At 40.7% G+C, this 23,326-nt stretch overlaps 1 protein-coding gene across 1 annotated transcript in view; it reads right to left on the bottom strand.

Moving 5' to 3' along the window:
• FBXL7 (F-box and leucine rich repeat protein 7) overlaps positions 1-23,326 on the bottom strand; it is a 181,517-nt gene that overhangs the window by 102,956 nt on the left and 55,235 nt on the right. The gene's annotated exons all lie outside the window — the stretch shown is intronic.

Below are 23,326 nucleotides of genomic sequence, written 5' to 3'. Positions count from 1 at the left end.
CTTTCCCAGAAATTTTCAGGAGATTACATTAAATAGAGTTTCTCCTTGGCATTTCCCCACAATGCAGAGACTGCTTTTATAACTATTGGTGGGACTTAAATTTGATTTTCTTAAATTGATTGAACTGAATGGCAGCAAACTGAATTCAGGTATATTATATATATCAGGTATATATATTGAGACCTACATAACCAAAAAGGGCTCCTTTTCAAGAATATGTATTATTTCAGGTTAACAATAGGAAAAGTAATATCTCTAAACTAATAACGACAGTGCACTCTTTATCAGGTTATATCAGATTTTTTTCCCTACAGGATTTCAGGCTAAAACAGTAAGCACCTCCTTCATGAAGGAAGCTGTAAGAAGAGCATCGCGTGTAACCAGAGCTGACCAAGAACTCAAGAGTTACTATTCCCAAGAAAACTGCATTTTCATACTTGGCTTTACCCAAAATAATTCTTCAAAGAATGAAGTTTTATAAAGCAGATTCTTCAGACACTGACACACCCTTCTTCACTGAGCTGTACTGTCTGTTTCTAGAGTCCTTATCCAGCCACCACACTCTAGCTGCAATCTGTCACTCACACACCTATCTGAAATTCACAGCACACCACAGTCGGCATCATGGGACACTGCCAGCACAGATCACCAGATAGAGCAAAAGTACAGAACATTGAACTGTAACTCATTGGTTGTTAATTATCAAAATGCTTAGCTCAAATTATGGGTAAGCCTAGTTTGGAAGTACCATCTTGTGCTTCTAGCCACATCCACTCTCTCCAAAATGTAACGAACATGAACAGTAAAGGCTTCAATGTACTAACCCAGTTACCCACAGCAGAACCAGACTTCAAATATTGGGCTGTGTTTTTGGAAACTGCTCTACAGGTACAATATAAACAGTGAACAACTTAATGGCAGGAGCCGCTCTGTACGTGTGATAAAGACAGGCTTCTCTAGCACACAAGTGTATTTTCCAATGGTATAACTGAAGCACTTCAGGTTTGGTTGAAGTTACTTCACAGTCAAATCATTTTGTCTTCTTGAAAGATCAAACAAGATGTTTCCATGGTCATTTTGCAGCTATGCTGTTGACATACTTTTCAGACCTTCTACCTGCTAAGGCACGTCCCTCCATTCAGAAATGCCACAAGCACCAAAGAAAAACATCCCCTGCATGGGTTACAGTGAAGGGTTCTTGAAGTACTGATTAGGAAATGGGTAGTTAAATGCATGCAGTCCCTAGTACAAGTACAGCTCTTTTGGTATTAAACAGTGTGCACTGTATATCCTGGTATAAGCTACATACTAAAGTTCATCCTTTCCAAGTCCATCCTTTCAAGGCAGGTATCAAGCAGCGCCTCAAAACTTTTGGTAGTGAGTTAGTTACAAGGAACAATATTCACTGAAATTGCTCCAGAAGCATCTTGTGTTTCTACAACCACCAGGCTGAAGATTCCACCTATCAAATACATAATGATTTCATAATTTCAACCTGAAAAAAATAAACTAGCTCAGAGGGTGACTCAAATGTTTGAAAGATCACAAATAAAATGTAGGCAGTTTTGAGGTTCGGAGCCTTAAGCCTGTCTTCCACCTATCTATTCATAAACACATTTTAATCTTCTGAAGGACTTAATACTAGTAAAACCCATTTGTCTATCAGGAAATATAGAAAGACTTAAGTGGAGACAGTAGTGCTGCTTTCAGAGAATGAATTCCAACCCCTATCTTTTTAAAATAAAACACTAATACTCCCTCTGCTTTCTCGGCCTTTGGCGTATTCCCAATATTGATTACGATTAACCTGAGTTACTCATGAGGCCATTAACTAGATTCATGGATTCAGTCTTCAAACAAAATGGCTTTTCAAAAGCCTAACCACAATCACTTCCTTTTATATTCTTAATTAAGAAAGCCTGACGACCTTCCATTCTAGAAGCATGCCCATTTCAAAATCGTACCTTTGACAAGTGGTGCGAGTTCACATGGAAGATGCTTAACTAACAGAAATTAAGAGAATGAACCAAAAATTAAATTATGCTATAGAACCTGGTAAAAAAACATTGTTTTCCCTGAGATACCGCATACAATCCCACAATACTGCCACCTGCAAAAGCAAGCAGTGATGGTGAGGTAACACTACGTTCGTCCTTTCATTGCGACACTGTCCCTACCTAGCTTCACAAATTCCCGCGCAAAGGGAGTCGTGCTGAAGAAAGAGAGGCAAAGAGCAAAAACACCATGGGGAAAAGACCCCCTCTGCTCAAGCACCAGCAGTAACTAAGTTTTGACTTTAAAAGTTAAAAATAAATAAATAAAATAAATAAATAAATAAATAAAACGTTTGTCCTTGAATGCTAGATCACAGTTAACTGCTAAATGTCTGTTAAAGAAGGGTTGTGCTTTTTGGGAGGGGGGAATAGACGGAAAAATACTTAAGGGGATTAAACCCCCTCAACTTTGTAAATTCTCACAAAGCCTCACAGCAAAGGATAATGAGAACCAGCAGAAAGTTGTAGATTGGGGAAAAAAAAGGGGGAGTAGGTATGCACAGGAAATTGAATTAATTTCTATGGGTATAAAATGGAATGCAGACAAGAATAAATAAAGTTTGGAATTTTAAGGATCCAGAAGGACACAACCAAGTACTGTAAGCAGCTGAGATTTAAGGGAGAGAAAAATACAGGCAAAGACATGACAGAGGAAAAAATGTTACATTTTCCTTCTTTGAGCCAAGCCTAAATACCTGAAAGCAAGGGTGTGATTGCCATAGAGGACATTTGGTGGTGATGTGAATGAAAAGGGGAAGGAAATCCAACATGTGGAACCACTCAGTAGTTTTTACACAGTAACAGTCTTCTCCACCCTAAGTACTCTACCCAGGGCCCAGTGGAATTAATTCTGATGTATTTACAAGCAGGTTACTAGACAGAGGATGCATCCTAACTGGGTTAGGATAAAAGCTGGACTTGGGGAGAATTTCATTCAAGCCTCCCCTACTCTGTACTGTAACAAATCCCCTGTAGGGCTTTGGAGCTCAGCAGAAGCATCTCCATCCTCTTCGGCTTCATATTGCTGAGTCCTGAAGATGATCATCACTCCTTTGCTTTTCCTGCATACTAAACAGCACAGCATGTTTGCCAGTGGGCATCTAGCCATACGTTTTGTGGCACCACTACAGTGGTGCACTTATGCACACATCAGCAAAGAAACATCTTCAAGTAGAGAGGAATGCTGATGGACTATAACCTACCTCGTGACATGTCCTGTGCTCCGACAGGACAGCTGATCCTCATATTATCAACCAGGTTTCATTAAGCCTGCTACAGCAATTCCATACTTTATAGTGAGCCAAGAGCCCTGTGCCTGCAAATAAGGTGCTATGAGTGCCTTTAGCACTTCCTCATAAACCCATGCAGGAAAGTAAAGATCATACTCTAAAGAAGTGCAAGTTCCTTAGCTGTAAGTGAGGATCTTCGGATCCTGATGGCACAGAAAAAGGAATATCCATGCCTTTATTGCACTTGAGGAATCTACTTAACATATTAAGCATGTGTGGTGAAAATTCTACTTTTCATTTTGCCTTTAAATGAGGAAGTGCCTTGAAAAGAATAGTCATTGTCCCCGTTGCACAAAGTGACTCCTTGCTGTCTTGTAGGTGTGATTTATGCGACCATGAATGTGATCATCTGTGTTCTTGGTCTGGTTTCGCATTTCCCAGTTGCAGTGTGTAAACCGTTTCCCCAAAGTTAAAAAGCACATCTACTTACTTTTACGTTTCTTACAGACAAGACATGAAAAACTGCTAAGAAATTCAAAGCCTGACACCTGTACTTCAGATTTATTATTGCTCTGAGTCAGCTTTGTTCATTTCAGTCTCCAGGACTGACTGCGAAACACACATGTACAGTTGTACTATATTCTGTGGTATCCTTGGTATAAGGTCTAAAGATGACTTATCTGTGTAGAGTAAAAACATTTTGCATCTTCTCAGTTGTACCTTTGCCTCTTTAATGTAATGGTCTTCACTTGCATGAAACGGAAATGCAGTCATCAATGTCAGGGCTGAATCTTGCACTGTGAATAGTTAGTTGAGATTGTAAGCCATGCCAGCACTTCCTCAATGCTAGACCAGAAATTTCCATAAATGTATGTTTCAATCTCAATCCTACTCAATAAAGAAGTGATGTTGAGATAATAAGTACCTGATCAACTCTAAGATGGATGCTGACGTGCAGAAAAGGAGGTTATATTCTGATTACCTGACTGTTTTCTTATCAAGTATAAAGCAGGACTTATTTTATTCACTGGTGTTAGTGATAAACTGAGCTTATCTTATGCTTTGCACCTTTGTGTTTTGACAAATGCTTTGGGGCTGCTCTTCCAGTTGTACATTGATGTCTAAAATATAATGTCATGGCTAAACCACGTACGCAGAATTGCTAGTTCAGATGGTTTAGGATTATTCTGCTGCTGTAATAGTATAAGTAACGCTGAATTCCCCTTAGACTATGCTCATTAGTGAGACAAAAAGAATGAAGTAGATGTTCTTTGCATAGATAAAAATACGTTTGTCTTAGCAGCCCCACTTAGAATTTAATTCATGATACTATTATACTGATGTAAGTACTAATCCTTTTATTTTTATGCTTCTGTTAAGTAACCTGCTATGTAGTGGTGTGAAATAATTTAAGGGACAAAACCAGTATTTGTAAGCTTTCCTTATGAACACTCAAATTTAACAGTTTTAACTAGAAAGTGGAGAATGCTGTAGCTGCACCAAGACAACACAGCACATATATTCCATGTTAGGGTTTAATCATGTGCTTGTTTTTTTTTCCACAAATTTGCCTCGTTTATTTCTCATCCACCTATTTAGCACTATAGATTGAGTTTCTGCTCAAAACATGACTTGCTGTACTTTGAAGAAGTATGCTAAAATACTCAAAACAATTTGAGAGTGATACCACATGCTTAAAGTGTAATATAGATTCCGGAAGTGCATTAAGGGCACGGATAGTTCTAATTCATCACTTCTCATTTTTCTTGAGGGTTAAATTAAAACCGCTCCTGCTAAAAAGGGAAGAGCTTTTTTTTTTTTCCTTGCTCCCTTCTTATCTGACAAAGAAAGGACTCCTCAGTTGACTGGTGGCTAGCAAACGTGATGCCCATCTACAAGAAGGGCCAGAGGGTAGACCTGGGGAACTATAGGCCTGTCAGTTTGACTTCAGTACCAAGGAAGCTCATGGAGCAGATTATCTTGAGTGTCATTACGCAGCACTTGGCGATCAGGCCCAGTCAGCATGGGTTTATGAAAGGCAGGTCCTGCTTGATGAACCTGATCTCCTTCTATGATAAAGTGACGCGCTGGGTGGATGAGGGAAAGGCTGTGGATGTGGTCTACCTTGACTTCAGCAAGGCTTTTGACACCGTTTCCCACTACACTCTCCTCAATAAACTGGCTGCTCTTGGCTTGGACTGGCACACGCTTCGTTGGGTTAGAAACTGGCTGGATAGCCGGGCCCAAAGAGTCGTGGTGAATGGAGTCAAATCCAGTTGGAGGCCGGTCACTAGTGGCGTCCCCCAGGGCTCGGTGCTGGGGCCAGTTCTCATTAATATCTTTATCGATGATCTGGATGAGGGCATCGAGTGCACCCTCAGTAAGTTCACAGATGACACCAAGTTAGGTGCGTGTGTCGATCTGCTTGAGGGTAGGAAAGCTCTGCAGGAGGATCTGGATAGGCTGCACCGATGGGCTGAGGTCAACTGCATGAAGTTCAACAAGGCCAAGTGCCGGGTCCTGCACCTGGGGCGCAATAACCCCAAGCAGAGCTACAGGCTGGGAGAGGAATGGTTGGAGAGCTGCCAGGCAGAGAAGGACCTGGGAGTGATGGTGGATAGTCGGCTGAATATGAGCCAGCAGTGTGCTCAGGTGGCCAAGAAGGACAACGGCATCCTGGCTTGTATCAGGAACAGCGTGACCAGCAGGGTTAGGGAGGTGATCGTCCCCCTGTACTCAGCTCTGGTGAGGCCGCACCTCGAGTACTGTGTTCAGTTTGGGGCCCCTCGCTACAAGAAGGACATCGAGGTGCTTGAGCGGGTGCAGAGAAGGGCGACGAAGCTGATGAGGGGCCTGGAGAACAAGTCCTACGAGGAGCGGCTGAGGGAGCTGGTCTTGTTCAGCCTGGAGACGAGGAGGCTCAGGGGTGACCTTATTGCTCTCTACAGATACCTTAAAGGAGGCTGTAGAGAGGGGGGGTTGGCCCCATACAGAGTATAGAGCATACACTGAGATTTCAGTTAACGTACAGCAATAGTACATCCCAAAAATTGCTGACAGGATGAATCCCTCAGCATATACAGCCATGGGATCTTGGATCTACTTGCCTTCAATTTTGGATGCACTGATGCAGATTAGCGTGTTTGTTGTTTTATTTACTTATTTATTTCCAATTATTATTTAATTATATTTAATTATATTATTTATATTATTATCCTTATTTATTTTATTTACTTATTTATTTATCACCTTTCTTGATGGATAACTAGTTGATCATTTGGAAGAGACAATCATTCACTTCAGCCATCAATAAGTTAAGCCTTCAAACTTAAGTACCCAAATGTTTTAACCTTTTCACGCTTCTAAACTACCAAGAAACATCACTGACCTTGACATTTGAACCGATGAAATACTGTCCTCCTCTGTGCGCAAACACACTTCACTCAATCATAACAGTTTTGTGGAGAGTTTGAATACTCTGAAACGATGAGTTTAGTAATGAAATACTGGTAGAACCATACCCACAATTGCACAAACTATGCGTTAAAATTTAAAATATTAGTGCATTTATTAGCTTTCAGTTACATTAAAGCCCATAGTGCAGCTGTGCAATTTTGACACCTCTGAACACAGAAAGCAAAACTTTAAACTTTGTTTTAGTTTCTTACCAGGATACAACTAACAGTGGTCTTCAGACAATCCATACAAACACCCAAGATTAAAAAAAAAACTTTTTTTTTTTTTTTTTTTATGTTTTTCATTAGCAAAGAAAGCTTTCATTTGATTTAAAAAGTGGTATCTTAAGAAACCCAGAAGTTTATAGGCACGCATGCATTCTATTACATTGGTGTCCCCCCATCTTTGAGGTGATTCCTAGTTTAATATGAAGTAATGGCATTAATAATTTAACCCTGCTTCTTGCATGTTCTCAGGTATGTGTTTAGTCTTAAACCAACTGCTTCTGAGTCATGTGAAACAGCAGCAATGTTACGGAGATGCAAAGAAAACGAATGATGAATGAGGATTAACTTGGTTTAAGAGTGATAGATGATCTCAGCGTTTGTTTAAAGTCGTGCAGCGGTACATAACTGCAACCCCCTTCTCCTGTTTTTGAGTAAGAGCAGCGAGTCCTTTAAAGGAAACATTTGGCCTCAGCCTTTAACAAGGACAGCTAACTCATCACAATCAACTTGATACTTCACTTTTCAGCTAAATATGAATTCCCATTTCCCCTCTTCCCTTTTGTCCAGTGAAGTCCCCACAACGGGCATCCAAAAATGTTGCCCCTCCTCCTTCCCTTCCCCCTTCCCCAAAACATCAGGCATGTTTGGAAATAACAGAAGGCTGGTGAGCAAATGACTTCAGAAGAAGTAAGCTTTGAGCCTCCTTCACTCTGGGGCTGGAGAACAGCAAACTGGGGAGGGGATTTTGCTGTCCACAGCTGTGAAGTTTCAGTGGTCAATTGACCACATGAACTTCAAGCTGTCAAATTTACCTTCTTGAACAAACCTGCAATATACAGGTTACAAAACAGAACACTGGCATTAAGGTGAAGCATCTCCCACCTACCTGTATGTCCTTATGCAGCTTACGGTAAAGCCTAGCTCCTGGGAGACAATCACCTGAAGAAATAATTATAAGGATAAATGGTGCTTAATTTTAAGGAACTCATGATGAAAGGGCAAGGAACCACATTTAACGTGTTCAGGTAATAAATCAAAAATAATCCACATTCTCTGTTTGGAAAACACGAGGTTTTCTAACTAGCCTGTGTTCCCAGAACTCTAAAAGCAGGCATCCACAATCGGAGTCAAACAGCACTGTTGCCGATGCTTAAATTCTCTTGTTAAATCTCCCCCATTTTATAGCTAATCACATTTTTATAGCAGGCATGAAGCACTCTACAAGGCCCTCGCTGAGCTGTTCCTGTAAATCAAAACCTTATTCCATCGTTCTGCTCGCTGGCAGCGGAGCAAGGTTACTTTTACCATTTATGGTTGTAAAACCCATCCAGCTTTCCCCCCCTTCAGTTGCTGCCTTTTTTCTGCTATTCTCTCCTTCCCCGTCTTGCTCCAAGGAAGATATTCCAAGCTCAGCTAAACAACTTCAGAGCTCATCTTTAAGCTTCTTCTTGTCTTCCAGTACACTTACAGCCTTGTGAAAATATCTAACAAGATGACAAGTGAAATATTAATGCAGTATCAGGAGCCTCCTTTCCCAGCTGAAGTCGCATGAAACAAACCAAAGCCACACAAGAACAGCAGCAACTCAAAAGCTCTTTATGCTGAGTTATCACTATGTGCCCCATACATACACCGGCTCATAAAGTAAGCCCCAGGTCAGACTGGAGGTGCCCAGAACCATAGTTGAGCAAAAGATATAAACACTCAGTCCAAGGTACGACTGAAAATAAAAAAGCAACACGGTTACATCTTACTGTCAGACCACCTCTAAGCAGCTGCCACACTCTGGAATAAAACAAGCTTGAAAACAAGGGGAAAAAAAAAAAACACCTTTAAGTATACTGTGCATGCACAATCCTGGAGCACCGGGTATTAAACTCAAACAGCCTCTCCTCTACTTACTATGGCTACGGACCGAAACGCCAGATTTGGGTTTTGCCAGGTCTGGTTCTGCTCTTCCGCTCTCCTGCTCACAGCCATCATCCTGCCACAAAATCAGAAGACTGAAGGGGCTGTCTCTGCCCTTCCCCAAGCCTGAGCAGGGCGCTTCTCAGCACCACTAAGTAAGGAGCTTCCACTTCAGACAGAAGTACAATGATGGAAACTCCTGAATTCCCAGCTAGAAAGGACTCTAGCCCCCAGCATGTATGTGAGCAGTCTGTGCATACACAGCAAGACAGGGATGTTACTGCAGGAGGACGCATGGCCGGTTAGAAAAGCAGAGCAACCCTTGCTGTTCAGCACTAGAGCACTTGAATTCATTGCTTTTTCCAGCTGACCTGAAATCTGCACCACCTCACAGAGATCGGGGCTGGTTATATCAGACTGAAATCTGATTTCAGTCTGATTTGACCGTAAGGAACAGTCTTTTTCCTCCAAAACAGCACTTCACACATAGCAGCCTGTTGTTTAAGTTGTGTTGTTCGAAAGGAAGTTATGCAGATCTCATTCCCATTCCTGTTTTCATCTCAGCACAGGAGGTGCTGAATCTCTGAGACACCAGCACCGAAAAGTTCCTGACCTTTCAGTTTACCACTTCCTGGACCTTATCAATGAAATGAGCGAGCTAGGGAGACTGTAGTATACACATGTACAGAAAAGGGTTTTCCAAGGAGACCGTTCCTCACATTAACTGGATGGCTCAAGACAGCAAGCTGGTTTACAAACCCATGCTGCTCTAAATCTGCCTGCCTCAGCAAAAATCTGCAAGCAATGAGTAGAACTGATGCAACTACCTGCTTATCAAGTGGGTTCATTTTTTCTGACTTCTGGAAGCGTGCCCTAAATAACGTTGCTCATTGAGATATTTGTTTCTGTGTGTAATTTATTGTCTATATTCTACGCAGATGCAAGAGTAACTAAGTGTTGTTACCATTTTCCACCTGGAAAAGCACAGTGACTGTACTGATTAATGGTTCCATGATGATTACATCATTCCTGACTTTGCCCCTTACAGTTAAATACATTTTCTGAACAATGGAACAGTGCTTGATCAAAGGAAACCAATTTGCAAGGTCATAACTTCTTGATGCATACAGACCACCAACACGTGGTGCTCAAAATATCCTTGCATCCTTAACTCTTAAGGGCAGGATGAGGGAGCTGAAGTGTCTCGAATAAGAGCTGGGTGCCTGGCACTGCGGGAATGGAGACACAATGAGCAAAAGGCATCCACGCAACACCCTGCTCTGTCTGCAGAAGCCACTACTCAGCTCCCTGGGCCCAGAAGACAAGGTACCATGGAGAAAACTTCCTTTACCCCAGAGATGGAGTCCTGGGAGAAGAGCTGCAAAGAATGTAGACTTTTCAGATATTTCCATGCTTGCATTTTCTCTTTGATATAATAATTTCTTTTCTCACATAATTTACTGAAGATGACTAATACAAACACAACCGCCTCCTCTGGTTGTGGTCCTCACAGCTGCTAGCTTTACCTTCCTGCCAGGCAGAGAGGCGATAGTTTTTTGTTCATTAATGTATAAACAACTTCAGAAACAAAACTGCCTACCAAAGCTGCACTTTCTGGTAAGAAACTTCACGACAGCAGTCCTCTCTCATGCTTAAACTAATTAGCTACAGATGAATGCCCTTGAGAGCTCATCAACAGAATGGAGAGAAGGAACTTGCCGCAGTGTTCCAGCTCCACACCCCTCCTATCCCAATCGCAGAACAAATCAAACATGGTTGTTTGTTTGGTACGAGGTCAGGTTACACTCCCCCAGAGAGATGAATGAATACCTGAAGTTACTCTATTAAGTCAATGGAGTTACCCTGGATTTGCACACAAGTGCAAGTGAAAAAGATTTGACTCATTATATCCCAAACTGCTTAAAAATGTGGCTGACATCACGATGTAGCACGGTAGCTGGAAGTTTTAAAGAAAACTCTGCTTGGATGTGCTTGAGCAAAAAGTGCAGAAGGTTAGATGCAAATCCTACCGTCAACATAGCAAGGGTCAACAGTAATATTTTCTTCTCTTATGTAATGAATTGTCAGACCTTAGCTACACTGCTGTCCCATTATCTCCTGGGAGGAAGGATAAATTGGCTAATAAAGTTCTTTCCAAAAAAGCCTTCAAAAGTAGAAACATCTGCTACGTTCATTAGTCACTATTTGGCCCCAATTCAGCAGCAAGGCAAACTACAAACTCATTCCCTTCTGTTACCCAAAGAGGTCACAGTAAACGGGATCCTAGTTTATGGGAACGAGAGCTGACTAGAAGGAAGGCGGCCGTGAAGCTTGCAGATATGCTTTGCTTCCAGTTTGGGCACAACAGCATACAAATGCATTCGCACACACCAGCATCTAATGGTCAGTCAGGAACTTGTATAATTTATGGTAGACAGAGAGGTTCAGTCACCCCCTCAAAAATCTTTAGATGTAGCATTTAACAAACACAGAATATATATTTAAGTGTACATTAAGAGCCGGTTCAAAATCTAAGCCTGTCACACTGAAAACTGGGAGAAGTTGCAGAAATCAGGCAACATGAATCAGTCTGATGCAAAGCTGGGAGTTGAATTCAGATGCCAGAAGCTTGGGTTTAACTCTGCTGTTCACTTGAGACAGCTGAAGAGTGCTGCCATAACACCAGCCTCGCAAATTGCATGTTTCCCATTTGCTGGGTGCCCAGTGCACAGTCTGATTTCCAGACATGATGCTAAACTTTGGCCGATGGATCCATGCTTCAAACGATGTGGTTTTCTTTGAAAAAGCAAGCCCTGCATGTCTGGACATGAGCACACAAAGCTCTCTTGATACAGTGGAAAGAAAGGCAAATACTATCCCATCCAAAATGTGCCAGGAGGACTACACATGAAGTACTGGTACCACAGTTAGAATGACTGAAGAAAAGGCTTAAAAAACAAAACAAAACTCAAAAAACATCAAAACAGCAGCTTCTTGATTGGCCATTGATCTTAATACCAACCAAGGCAGAAAAGCTCTGAAATATAAAATTTTAGAATATGTAAATATGACAAGAATAAATTGAAGTTTTACATAATTTGCTAATTTTTGAGTGCTTGAGTTCATAACCGTGACTGTCATTTGAACTTGTGGTATAAAACTTCTATTTTTTTTTTTTTTTAAAGACTAACATAGAAGTTTAAGTTGCAGTCTTGCATTAAAATTTGCTTGTTTCAACAAGTGTTGACCACCTTCCGATCCACTACACAAACCTCTGCTATTCAAGCAAGCGGAGATTCAAAAAGAGCAGTCGTCACTTACTATGGTGAAGGGCACCAAACTGGAATGAGAACTGGCCAGTGTTTGCTACAGTCATTTACAAACATGAGACACCAAGAAACCCCACCACATAATTTGGAGGTTTTCTACCCTGTCATACCCTTCATGGCCAGGCAAGAAATCTTACTATTTAACCTTTTGTTCTCATTTTTCTTCCCCTTTCAGATAACTGTTTAGCCTCCTTATCAGAGATGGCCATAAAACACACGCTTCCTAGCACACTGAATCTTCTATGGTTTATAACTCAACACAATTTGGTCCAGACACCCCAAGGATACATGCTTCTGACAAACACTACCCTAATTCCAAACCAGGGACTCCACATGTCCACACTTAGAAAAAATAAGCAATTCACTTCCAGTTAAAGTTTTATAAAATTATAAAACATTCTTCCCACTTAACCTCGTCAGATATAGTTAATCTGTGGCAATAAAAAAAGCTAAAAAAAAAAAAAAAGAGATAGATAAAAATCAACAATACATACCGCAATCACACACTGTCAGTTCTACACAGCACCATTATGAACATGTATGCGTGCCACGTCAGCTGTAGAAGGTAGCGGGAGAGATATTCTACATCTGGCCAATACTCTAAGCCTACAGTCTTACCAGTTCACTAAGGAACCTGAGATTTTTTGAAAAAAGCTAATACAAAGTAGTAATAATTGTCAAAACAAAACCCAAAAACAAACAAGAACTGAAGACGAGAGGCAACGCAACCTACTGTTGTCCCTTCCTAGACCACCTATCCTCTATCAACTAACCAACATCCTAGGGCTTAAGGAAAAGCTTTGATCTATTATAGAAAGAAATGCCGTTTGATGTCTAGTATTTAGAAATAAGTTTTAAGGCAGCTAAACTTTACAGTGAGGTTAACGCCCCAAATCATACCCTAAAACAGGGCATGGATATGTCAGAACCTACAAGCTTTGACAAAACAACTAAGCAGATTTTATTAGGGTACCACCTGACCTTTTTGTCTATAGAAAATAGTGAGCCCTATTATCTACGCATATTTACTCTCACAAAATAACATATTCATTTACCATGCATCATATTTTCAATGAATCAACACATTTTCATACATGTCACTCCTTCTCATGAAGGACAGAATATTTAGGTTCTGTTTTATCTTATGTGTTTTTAGGAAGAGAGGCCAAATAATTTTTCCATTTGCCCTTCTGCTAGATTTTACTATTGTTTTAATGCCTCTGAAGTCGAGCCAACAGCAGAACAGGTAGATCAAAGACACTGAAAGCTTCCTGGAGTCCCTTTACAATACATCTCAGCCACCTCAGAACTACCTTGGAAATTACATTGTCAGTGATGCTTTCCAGCCCATGAGGCAACTCAAATCTATTTTTTTTTTTTTTTTTTTATTTAGGCTGGTATTCTCCAAAGGCAAAATCCAAAATTCTGTAGTAAAGCTGGAAAGATGTCATCTTCCACACAGCCCAAAAGAATTAGTAATCACCGTTTACAAATTAAGAGTGTAATGTTCAATTTGCAGGTTACAATTAGCGCTACCATAAGGAAAATGTTCATTTGTGAAAAAGCCTGAAAGGACAGCAGGTAAGAGGAGGAGAAGCAAAGGTCTTCAGTAGTCCCTTCTCATCATCAGCTACTTCACAGCAGTATTTGCTATGACAGCATAAGTGCCACAGATATCTAGGCCAATCTTTCCTTCACATCTCCAGCAGACACACCAGAACCTGCCGCCATCTAATCCAACACATACAGGAAAGTCTGATCTAGCATTACATCAAATTTTTCCTTTCAGATCTAATTACCTTATCCATAGCAAGCTTGAATAGATCTTAATCCTTTCTTCTTTGCAATAACCATTTCTGTACTCAAACACACCCTTGTTTCCTCTTCTTTTGCTACTTATCATGGACTAAATAAATAGAGGTCTTTCAATTATCACAATTTGGGGGGGGGGGGGGCTTCTGTTCATTCTTGTTATTTTCCCTTAGATTTACTTTAGTCATTACAATTCTAATGAAATATGCTCATAAATCCTCAAATCAACCACAAAGATGCTTCTTAAAAGCAAGCACACCCCTTAAAATGAAAAGTACTCAAATTCAGTTGTAAGAGAAGGTTGCGTATTTTATCTTAGCGCTGTGCAAGCTGAAGGAAGGCATTTGAAGTGCCAATGTGAAAGAGTGTCATTTACATTTGCTTTTCTTAAAACCCTGTAGTGCTTGTTGCCACCTAAATTGCAGTTTTTACTTTAAATACAGGCAAGCTTCTAAGGTGTCAAAGTGTACAGCTGTGCCTAGCTCTGTCCCTTCTTCCTTACCAAGATGAGTGAGATCCCACCTACGTGCTGCAGGACATGGAATTCATTCATTACAAAGGTACGTGCCTCTTGTGACACCCGATGGACCACATATATCTGCGAATGGAAATGCCTCTAAAAAGCCCCATGGTGTTAGAAAGTGCAACACTGGATGAACTAAGCTATTCCACTCAAGTTTGTTTTGGCAGATTTTCAACCCTCTCGTCTATCCCTGCCTTGTTTTCACACACAAGACTTGGAACAACTCCATTTATCAAGTCTACCTAGATGGAGAATTAAGTTGGCCTCTAAAACGAAACAGGGAGGAAAAGAGAAAACAGTAATTCAATTCAATACTGCTGACAATTTTCTCACTATGGTTCTATGTATGCAATACAAAGGTGGAAGGTGGACATGAAAAAAAATTGAAACCTGAAGAGTCAAAAGACTACTTTTCAACTCATGCCATGTGACATAGGACAATGTTGGCTAGGTATGACCTTTTTCCACAAAAATAGGTTTTCACAGCACACAAATACTGCCTCTGAATTGTTTTCTGCTAAGGACACAAAAGAAAAATATGCTCAGCTTCCACAGTTAAAGGTTTTACTACAATTGCCCAAAATAGGTATTTGCTAAAAGTTCATATAGGACTAAAGAGTTTCCAGTCATGCACACATCTTATGATATCTATAATATACAGATATATGAATTCTAAATTATTTATAGCATATAATGTCAAAAAAAATCAGCTTCGATTTTATTGTCAGACATTTCAGTAAATCAAAATCAAGTTGTCACAAATAAAGATTTTAATCATGACCAACTAGCTTTGATTTAAATTAAATACTTATGAAAAGTAAGCTATCTAAAGACACTTTTTTTTTGTTTGTTTGTTTGTTTTTTTTACTGTGGCCTGAATTTGACTCCTACAAACCAGTCTACTTTGGTAGACATTCATATTGACAAAACGAGAAGCACAAGAATACAGAAAAAAATGAGGCAGCGTTGCTCGCAGGCATAACATTTTTATTCTTAAAAATTCTCTGGTGATCTTGTCTTGTAATAATTTTGCTGATTAGTTTACAGACCTTTAAAGAAGCTGTTATTCTTACGCTCACACAGTTCCTAAAACAACTTTGCCAAACCTATTGAGCATGTTTAAGTACTGCTCCAGGACACATTACATCCTTGCTAGCGTATTTTCTCCTCTGTGACACAGCTAAATTATCAAGTAGACCACATGCTCAAAGTCATTCTTGTGCTCCAAGCTTTCGTTAAATATTACAGTTTTAGTTGGATCCTTAAACTTGTGTCAGAGCCTGTGAGTGTCAAACCAAGGTATCTTTAATAGATGTTTACTCAAATTAGAAATAAGTTTATTATATATAGGACAAAACAGACTATAATTAGATAAGTCATTAATATTATAGGTTAACATCAATATTTAATGAAGTTTACAAAACAAACAAAAACCAACAAGCAAAAACAAACAAACAAAAGAAAAACACCTGCTGCTATGGCAGATAACTGTCCTGCTTCTTTTCTGGACCACAAAGGGACTGAAATGATAAATGACGACTTAAAGAGATGGGTTGTAAGATATGCAAGTTACCTGATTTTAACCAAAGTAACTCCATTTTCGGCAAGGATCTCATTGCATCAGAACTTTCTCCTTGACTTGGAAATGACAGGGCTTCAGGACTTTGAGTATCAAGGATGTCAAAAAACATGTATAAAAAAAAGCTGACCTATTGTCAGCATGCTTAAATTCACAGTTGGACTCTGTACTCCATGGAAAAACGTCGAGGTCTGCAGATCAACAAGTTGACATTCACAGTACATTACTTCAACTCTGTTAACTGTTTTGGCAAGCAGTGACTCCTTGTACAGTCATCAAGAAGTATGGGCAATAACTCTCACATTCTTGCTTCTAGGTCTGCACAAGATGCTTAATTAGTGTCTGAGTTGCACTAGTAACCTAAATTGAAATATGAAGTAGGAAAGCCATATAAAATTGTTTGTCCATTAGTAGGAGTTAATCACACAGGTCTTGCATGAAGATAGAGCTTACAAAAGATGGGGCAATTTGCAGAAGGACAACAGACTGGTAACTCCCCACAAACGAGAGCTCTTTGGGAAAAGCTTAACCACTCTGCAAGCCTCGTTTTAAGCAACAAGGAATAAGCAGCAAAGTCTCAGTAAGGTAATATTGCAAGACTGCGCTTTCCTCTATATTAGCAGAATAAACAAGGAACATTGGCAACTCCTGAACTCATTTACTTCAGGTATGTTCATTTTCAGTGTTTCCCGCAGAACAACTGAGATCAAGCTACTCGGTTACAGCTTTGCTTCTCAAAGCAATTTAACCAGACATTTAAATGATCCAAGACAACAGTTTAACCACTTCTAATAATTTAATGAACTTCGGAGCAGGCTGCAGGTAAATCATGACGATCGCTGAGGACATTCACAATCCTGAAGCCCTACAAAGCTTTTAGGTAAAAAAAAAAAAAAATGGGGCAAGGTTTTCACACCTTCCTTGTATGACATTTTGTGGAAGAATAGTTACAGTTGTCTCTTCAGCAAACAAGCCTATCTTTCTGCTTTTTGAAATAGATCAAAAAGCCATTATGTTTTTGTTTGTTTTGTTTTTTTGAAATGCATCTGTATGGAATGTCAATTAGTTTCAGGTGAGATTATCAAAAATTGAAAGCCTGTAACTCCAGAAAAACTAGATAAGCATTTATTTTCTGGATGAAGAGGCATTCGAGTCTACTTTGCAATTGCACAAAACTCCGTCATGCAGTTACATTTGGTTTTTGTCTCCTGCAGGGAGCCACTTCTCACTCCTTCCTCCTGTGTTTTCCACATACCAATAGGCCAGGTACAGCCTATGAGTGTTTCAAGAAAAGCGATGGGCCACTACTCCACGCCTCTGTCCCTCATGCCAGCTGGCCTCAAAGTCTTTAAGAGACCCTGAATCCTCCTGCTGGACAGCCCAAACCCAGCATGAAGAAGGAAAGTGGCTGTACAACAGAACCAGTCACTGTCCCTAAACCAGCCCTCTCAAAACAAGACCAGCAAGAAGTAGGTCTCCAGCCTTACTGTGGTACCATGTCCAGAAGTGAAGCCTCCAGAGCTTTGCTCAGTCTCAGAAAAGATGCTTTGACTACATGAACACACTGCTTTGAGGACTCCAGAGAAAATGGTGACTCATTTTGTCTTTAATCCTGTAATTGAATACAAACTGCCCAAAATGCCCCATGGTTCTACAGTTAACTAAACTTTTGCAAAGTCATTTGTCTAGCTATCATTAAAAGAAAAACCTTAAGGTCTTCATGCTCAGCAATTCCAGCCCAGAGAACCAAGGCAGTAGAAAGGGGCCATGCATACCAGTGGCTTCTGACACACACGCAACCAATGGTCCCTCTCACCCTCAACTTGTAAACCTCAGTGCAACCATGCTTTATACATCCTTGGAGAGGATTAATTTAATTTTGATTTCCTCTCTGTGTTTGCTTTGGAGGTTTGCAGCTTGAGCAATATATATATATGACTAAAATTTGGCAGCGAGCTTGTAATATGATGTATATCATTTCAGCCTGGCCAGCATATTCAAGAAAACAACAAGCTGGCAGGGAGCAGAGCCTCATCCCACATTCAGAAAGTGAAAGACTGATGCAGGAACAAGCAATGGCAAGACACATCCAGGAGCTAAACTTAAGAGGGATGGGGTGCAATATTGTCCATGTGGCTAAGAAACCACAGGGCCCAGCAAAACAAGCTTGGAGCACTTTGGGACAGAGGAAGAGGAGGAAGGCATACAGGTCTATAAACCTGCGGCCTTTCCATCATCCAATGGAGTTGTTAGCATTTTGGTTACTAGTGTGGTCCAAAGCTTGCCAGAATGATGGTAAAAACTAGGGCCATGAAAAGAGGTATTGTGGCCACCCAAAAGCAGACAGAAATAAAAGGATTTCGCTGGGCTGACTTGTATATTTGAGCACCATGCTAGATTAAAGAACATATAAACCATTTTCTTCAATGAGAGAAATAGGAATTAAACTATGAACTGTGCTGTTTCCAATGTAAACTTCTGTGAAACATGACAAGTTTCTGTCTCAACTTTTACTCCATCAGTTTCTTCATGAAGAAGCCATAGCATGCATAACACTGAACCAGTAATGCTCTGTGCACAACGGGAATGCGATAGAAGCTGCTTTCAAGTACACAACAGGGCCTTCTTTCTCACTCAAGCATGTCATTTTTCACGAAATGTGTTTGCTGAACTGATTCAAATACTCAAGATGTGGTTCTTGGCAAATATTGTCATAACCTTAGCATTTAAAACACTTGGTAGAGTGAGAATGTTTCCCAGCATCTATAACAGACCATCTTTAAGGACAGGCAAGCTTCTGACACAAAGTGCAGTGGTACATACTTACAGTTGTAAGCTCCAACCAATGCATACAGAAAGCAATGATAGCCTAGTGCAAAACAATCCAACCATCCTGACACAGACAGGCCTTGCTCCAAGGATAGCACAGTGCATAAGGACTCTTCAATGAGTATAAACTCAGATTTATTCATCAGCACAAGCTATCGTTGTTTCAATAAGCTACTAGTCTTCTAGCATGTCCAGATTTCTACTCACCTAGAATAGATAAGGTTTACTCACCTAGAATAGATAAGGTTCCTTTCATTAGACCACTGATATTAGTTTCAAATAATGGTTGTAGGTTGGAAGGGCCCTCTGGGGGTCATCTGGTCCAACCCACCTGCTCAGTCACGGCTACCTAGAGCAGGTTGTCCAGGACCATGCCCAGGCAGCTTCTGAAGATCTCCATGGAGGATGCCACAACCTCTCTGGGCAGCCTGTGCCACTTCTTGGTCACCCTCCCAGTCTTTCTAGTCTTCAGACAGCACCTCTCATGTTCCCGCGTGTGCCCATTGCCTCTTTTTTGGCACTGGGCACCACTCAGATGAGCCTGGCTCTGTCCTCTTTCTACCCTCCCTTCAGTGATTCATGGATGCTGATGAGATTCCCCCCAAGCCTCTTCTCCAGCCTGAACTGTCCCCGCTCTCAGCCTTTCCTCATGGGAGGTGCTCTAGCCACTTACTCATCTTTATAGCCCTTTGCTGGACTCTTTCCAGTACATCTTTGTCTCTCATGAGGTGCACTCTACCCCCATCATCCAGGTCATTAACAAAGATGCTCAACAGGACCGGACCCAGTACTGACCACTGGGGCACTTCCCTTGTTACTGGCCTCCAACAAGACTTTATCGCGATTATGTTGTTGCTTCCACCTGAACCTTCCTGTAAAGGGACACACGGGTGTATAAAGGGACACATGGGTGGAACACAATGGCCTTTGTCTGCCTTAACGTCCCTTATCACTTCCTTAGCAGTTTCTTACTCCTACATGTGAAACCTGAAACTACATCTACGTTTCCAGTACTATACAGCACTGAAGCTTTGTTTTTAGCTTATAGCTTACTACCTCTTCTATTATCTTTTGGCATCACTGTTTCATTTTCCCAGTCTGAATCCAATGCCTTTAGTTCGAGTAGTCCCTTCTGTCCTCCCCAAAATAAAATTCAGTTTGGTACTTCTGATACGGTACCAAACTAACTAAGGGCAGAAATGGCAAAAACAAAAAAAAATCGTAGCCCATTCAGACTTATTAGCTTTAGTATTGAGCTTGAGACTACGTATGACCGTTCAATTCAAGATCAAAAGTTAGACATGAAAGAACAGGAGTTATCAGATTCAAAAAAAAAGTAACAAATTAGTGTTTAAGTTTCCTACACAGTATTTTATACAGGCCCAATATAAAAAAAATGTAGTCTTCAAACACCAAGAATCAGACCACGTATTTTATTGCCTGTGTATAATCCCCTCCCCCCCTTAAAGCTTTCTCACAGAGTGCTTCATTACCCTTGTTTTAGTTCAAATACCTGTATGTGAAGACTACCATCGTATGGTTATTTAAGACCAGATGATTTACAAGATGGTGTGACAGAGTTAACAAGCAGCTGGTTTTCCCTGGCCTTGTTCCGTTAGCCTACAATTCTTTCCTCGAGAAAAATCAAAAAATGCTGATTTTTCTACTACTTCCAGATGTAGAACAGGAATGCCTTTGACCAGGATACCTGAAGCTCCAAAAGCTTCAGCTAATCCGCACATCTGCGCTCAGATGAATCATCCTAAATACATCTGACTGGGCGAGCAAAGGCATCCTGGTACACTTTCAGAGTACTGCATAGGATGTCCAGGCAAATCTGGGGGTGCTCTTCATTTGGATGAAGTCACCACAGACACGATGTACCAAAGAGGAAGCCACTAAAACAACAAAACAGTCCACAGGCCCAGGATTTCTAAGCCTGGTAGAAGATTTAATCCTGAGCTGAGCAAGGCTGTTCACAGAACAGAAGGGTGCCCACAACACCAAGTCAGAATTGAAACAGCAATTACTGTCCAAGGAGCAACAAGTTATCCCAGTTGATATCTAAGATACACTAGTCATTAAAACATACTCAGAATTGCTGTTTTATTTTCAAGAAGCAATGAAGGCAAAGTCTTTTAAACTGTCTTAGGAGCAAGCACATACCACAGAATGGTTTGGGTTGGAGGGGACCCCTAGGGATGACCTGATTGCAACCCTCCTCCCCCTCCACCATGGGCAGGAAACACCTCCCACCAGACCAGGTTGCTCAAACCATCCTCAGCTTCTCTGAGCAACCCATTCCACCGCCTCACCACCCTGAGTAAAGAATTTCTTCATAATACCTAATCTAAGTCTTCCCTCTTTTAGTTTAAAGCCATTCCCCCTTGTTCTACCAACGCACTCCCTGACAGAGTCCCTGCCCAGCTTTCCTGTAGGTCCCCTTTAGGTATCAGAAGGCTGTAAGGTCTCCCTGCAGCTTTCTCTTTTCCAGGCTGAACTCCCTCAGCTTGACTTCCTTGCGGCCTACAGCTTCCTCAACAAGCGGGAGCAGAGGGGCGGGCGCTGATCTGTTCTCGTTAGTGATGGGACCTGAGGGAATGGTGTCAGGCTGTGACAGGGGAGCGTCAGGCTGGATATCAGGAAGAAGTATGTGATGGGTGAGAAGCTTCTCACCCATCACATACTGCACACTGCTGCAATACAGTGTGCAGAGGTGAGGACCGTCCAAGTGTTTTCAGCTGAGCATCCTCCCATACCAAGCTTTTAGAACATTCCAGAACACTCACAGAGGGGAGGAACTGAAGCTCATCCAGATCTTGAATTTAGTTTAACACAGGATGATGAACATGAACCTAAATAAACAAAACCATACATGAAAAGCACCTAAAATATACACATTTTCCTTGCTATAGAGAAATCCATCAGCACCCAAATGGAAATTGGTATCACTGACAGCGCTCCTTTTCATACCAAAGGTGACCTTGGTCCTGAGGCTAAAAGAAACTGAGAAACAGGCCTTATATTTGCAGTGATGTTCCAGCTGTTTTATTTCTGTAGAGTTAGTAATAAAACATTACACAAAGCCTCTAGGGATATTATTTTTATACATCCTTTTAACGAAGGAGTAACTTTTTGACCAGTCCAGTAACAACTTCATAAAAAGATGGGTGTGCTTTTCATCCATGAGACCTCTACCCTCGTGGAAATGAGTTCTTACAAGGAAGGCTCAAGCAGTCAAACTGTCCCATTTTTATGGAAACTTACCGATGGAACGTATCCATGGGATTACACAACACCCTTCTTAAACATTGACTGAACTCTTTCAAAATACTGAAGAATCATGGCCTCTATTAGGACTTGAAATTAGTAACTTAGACACTTACTCTTCAATTTGTTGAGATTAAAAGCAATTCAATCCAGATTGATAAGCAATACTGAGACAGATATGTAAACTATTTTTTAAAACCACACTCAATCTCAGGGTAAAAATCAGGAAGTTTCACATAGTTTATAACTTGTATTTTGGATTCACAAAGACTATCTGGTTACTGAAGCAACGCAATACATCAGTTTTTCCAGGAGTCACTAAATGCCAGAGGTTCACCAGGATTGCATGTGTTGTTAACTAAACCATCCGCTACAAAATGCTTGTTTCTCTGACCTAAATTGGCTAAGCATTCAGACAAGGGGACGCAATTTCTACAAATGGGCCCAAAGGAAACAATTTATCCTTTCAGCAATATCAGCCTGCTTAGTTTATAAGCATAATACATCATATTGAGCAATAGACAGTAGGATACAAATGTTTGGTTAGTCATACTTTTAACCATTATTTTTTTTTTTTTTTAATAACTTCACAGCTAATATATTCTGCTTTTCAGTTTCTTTCACCTAGCTAGCTTTACTGCTTGCAGTTCCCTACTGTGTTCCCCTTTCCCCTCAACCCTCATCAGACCAATATTTTAAGCTACGTTTCGTTATTGTTCTTTCCTAAACAGAATAGTATACAACATACTTAAATAGGGTTGCTCTAATTTAGAGCTCATAAATATTAAAGGTAAGAGTTCACGGCATATTGTCCTTCTCTGCTCATCTTATTTTGACGAAGACATTTCTGGCTTAGAGAGGAATAAGTAAGGAGTTGCTCTAGAATTATTTTTTCCAATTTCAATGAAACTAGCAGGTGCAGAACCAAAGCAGCACAGAGCCACATAGGATTCTGAGTTGAAGCATGCATAAAGAGCAGCGGAGTTACAAGAATAATCTGTGCACTAATTTATCAGCAAATTTGAGAGGACATCCCTGTGCTTCTCATTTGCCACATGTCCAAATCAGACCTAAAATAACCAATAACATAAATCTAGATGTGAGGTAAAT

The sequence above is a fragment of the Aythya ferina genome (assembly GCF_964211825.1).
Source record: "Aythya ferina genome assembly, chromosome: 2".
In the NCBI taxonomy this organism is placed as follows: Eukaryota; Metazoa; Chordata; class Aves; order Anseriformes; family Anatidae; genus Aythya; species Aythya ferina.
This window is presented reverse-complemented; position numbering and strand designations above follow the sequence as displayed.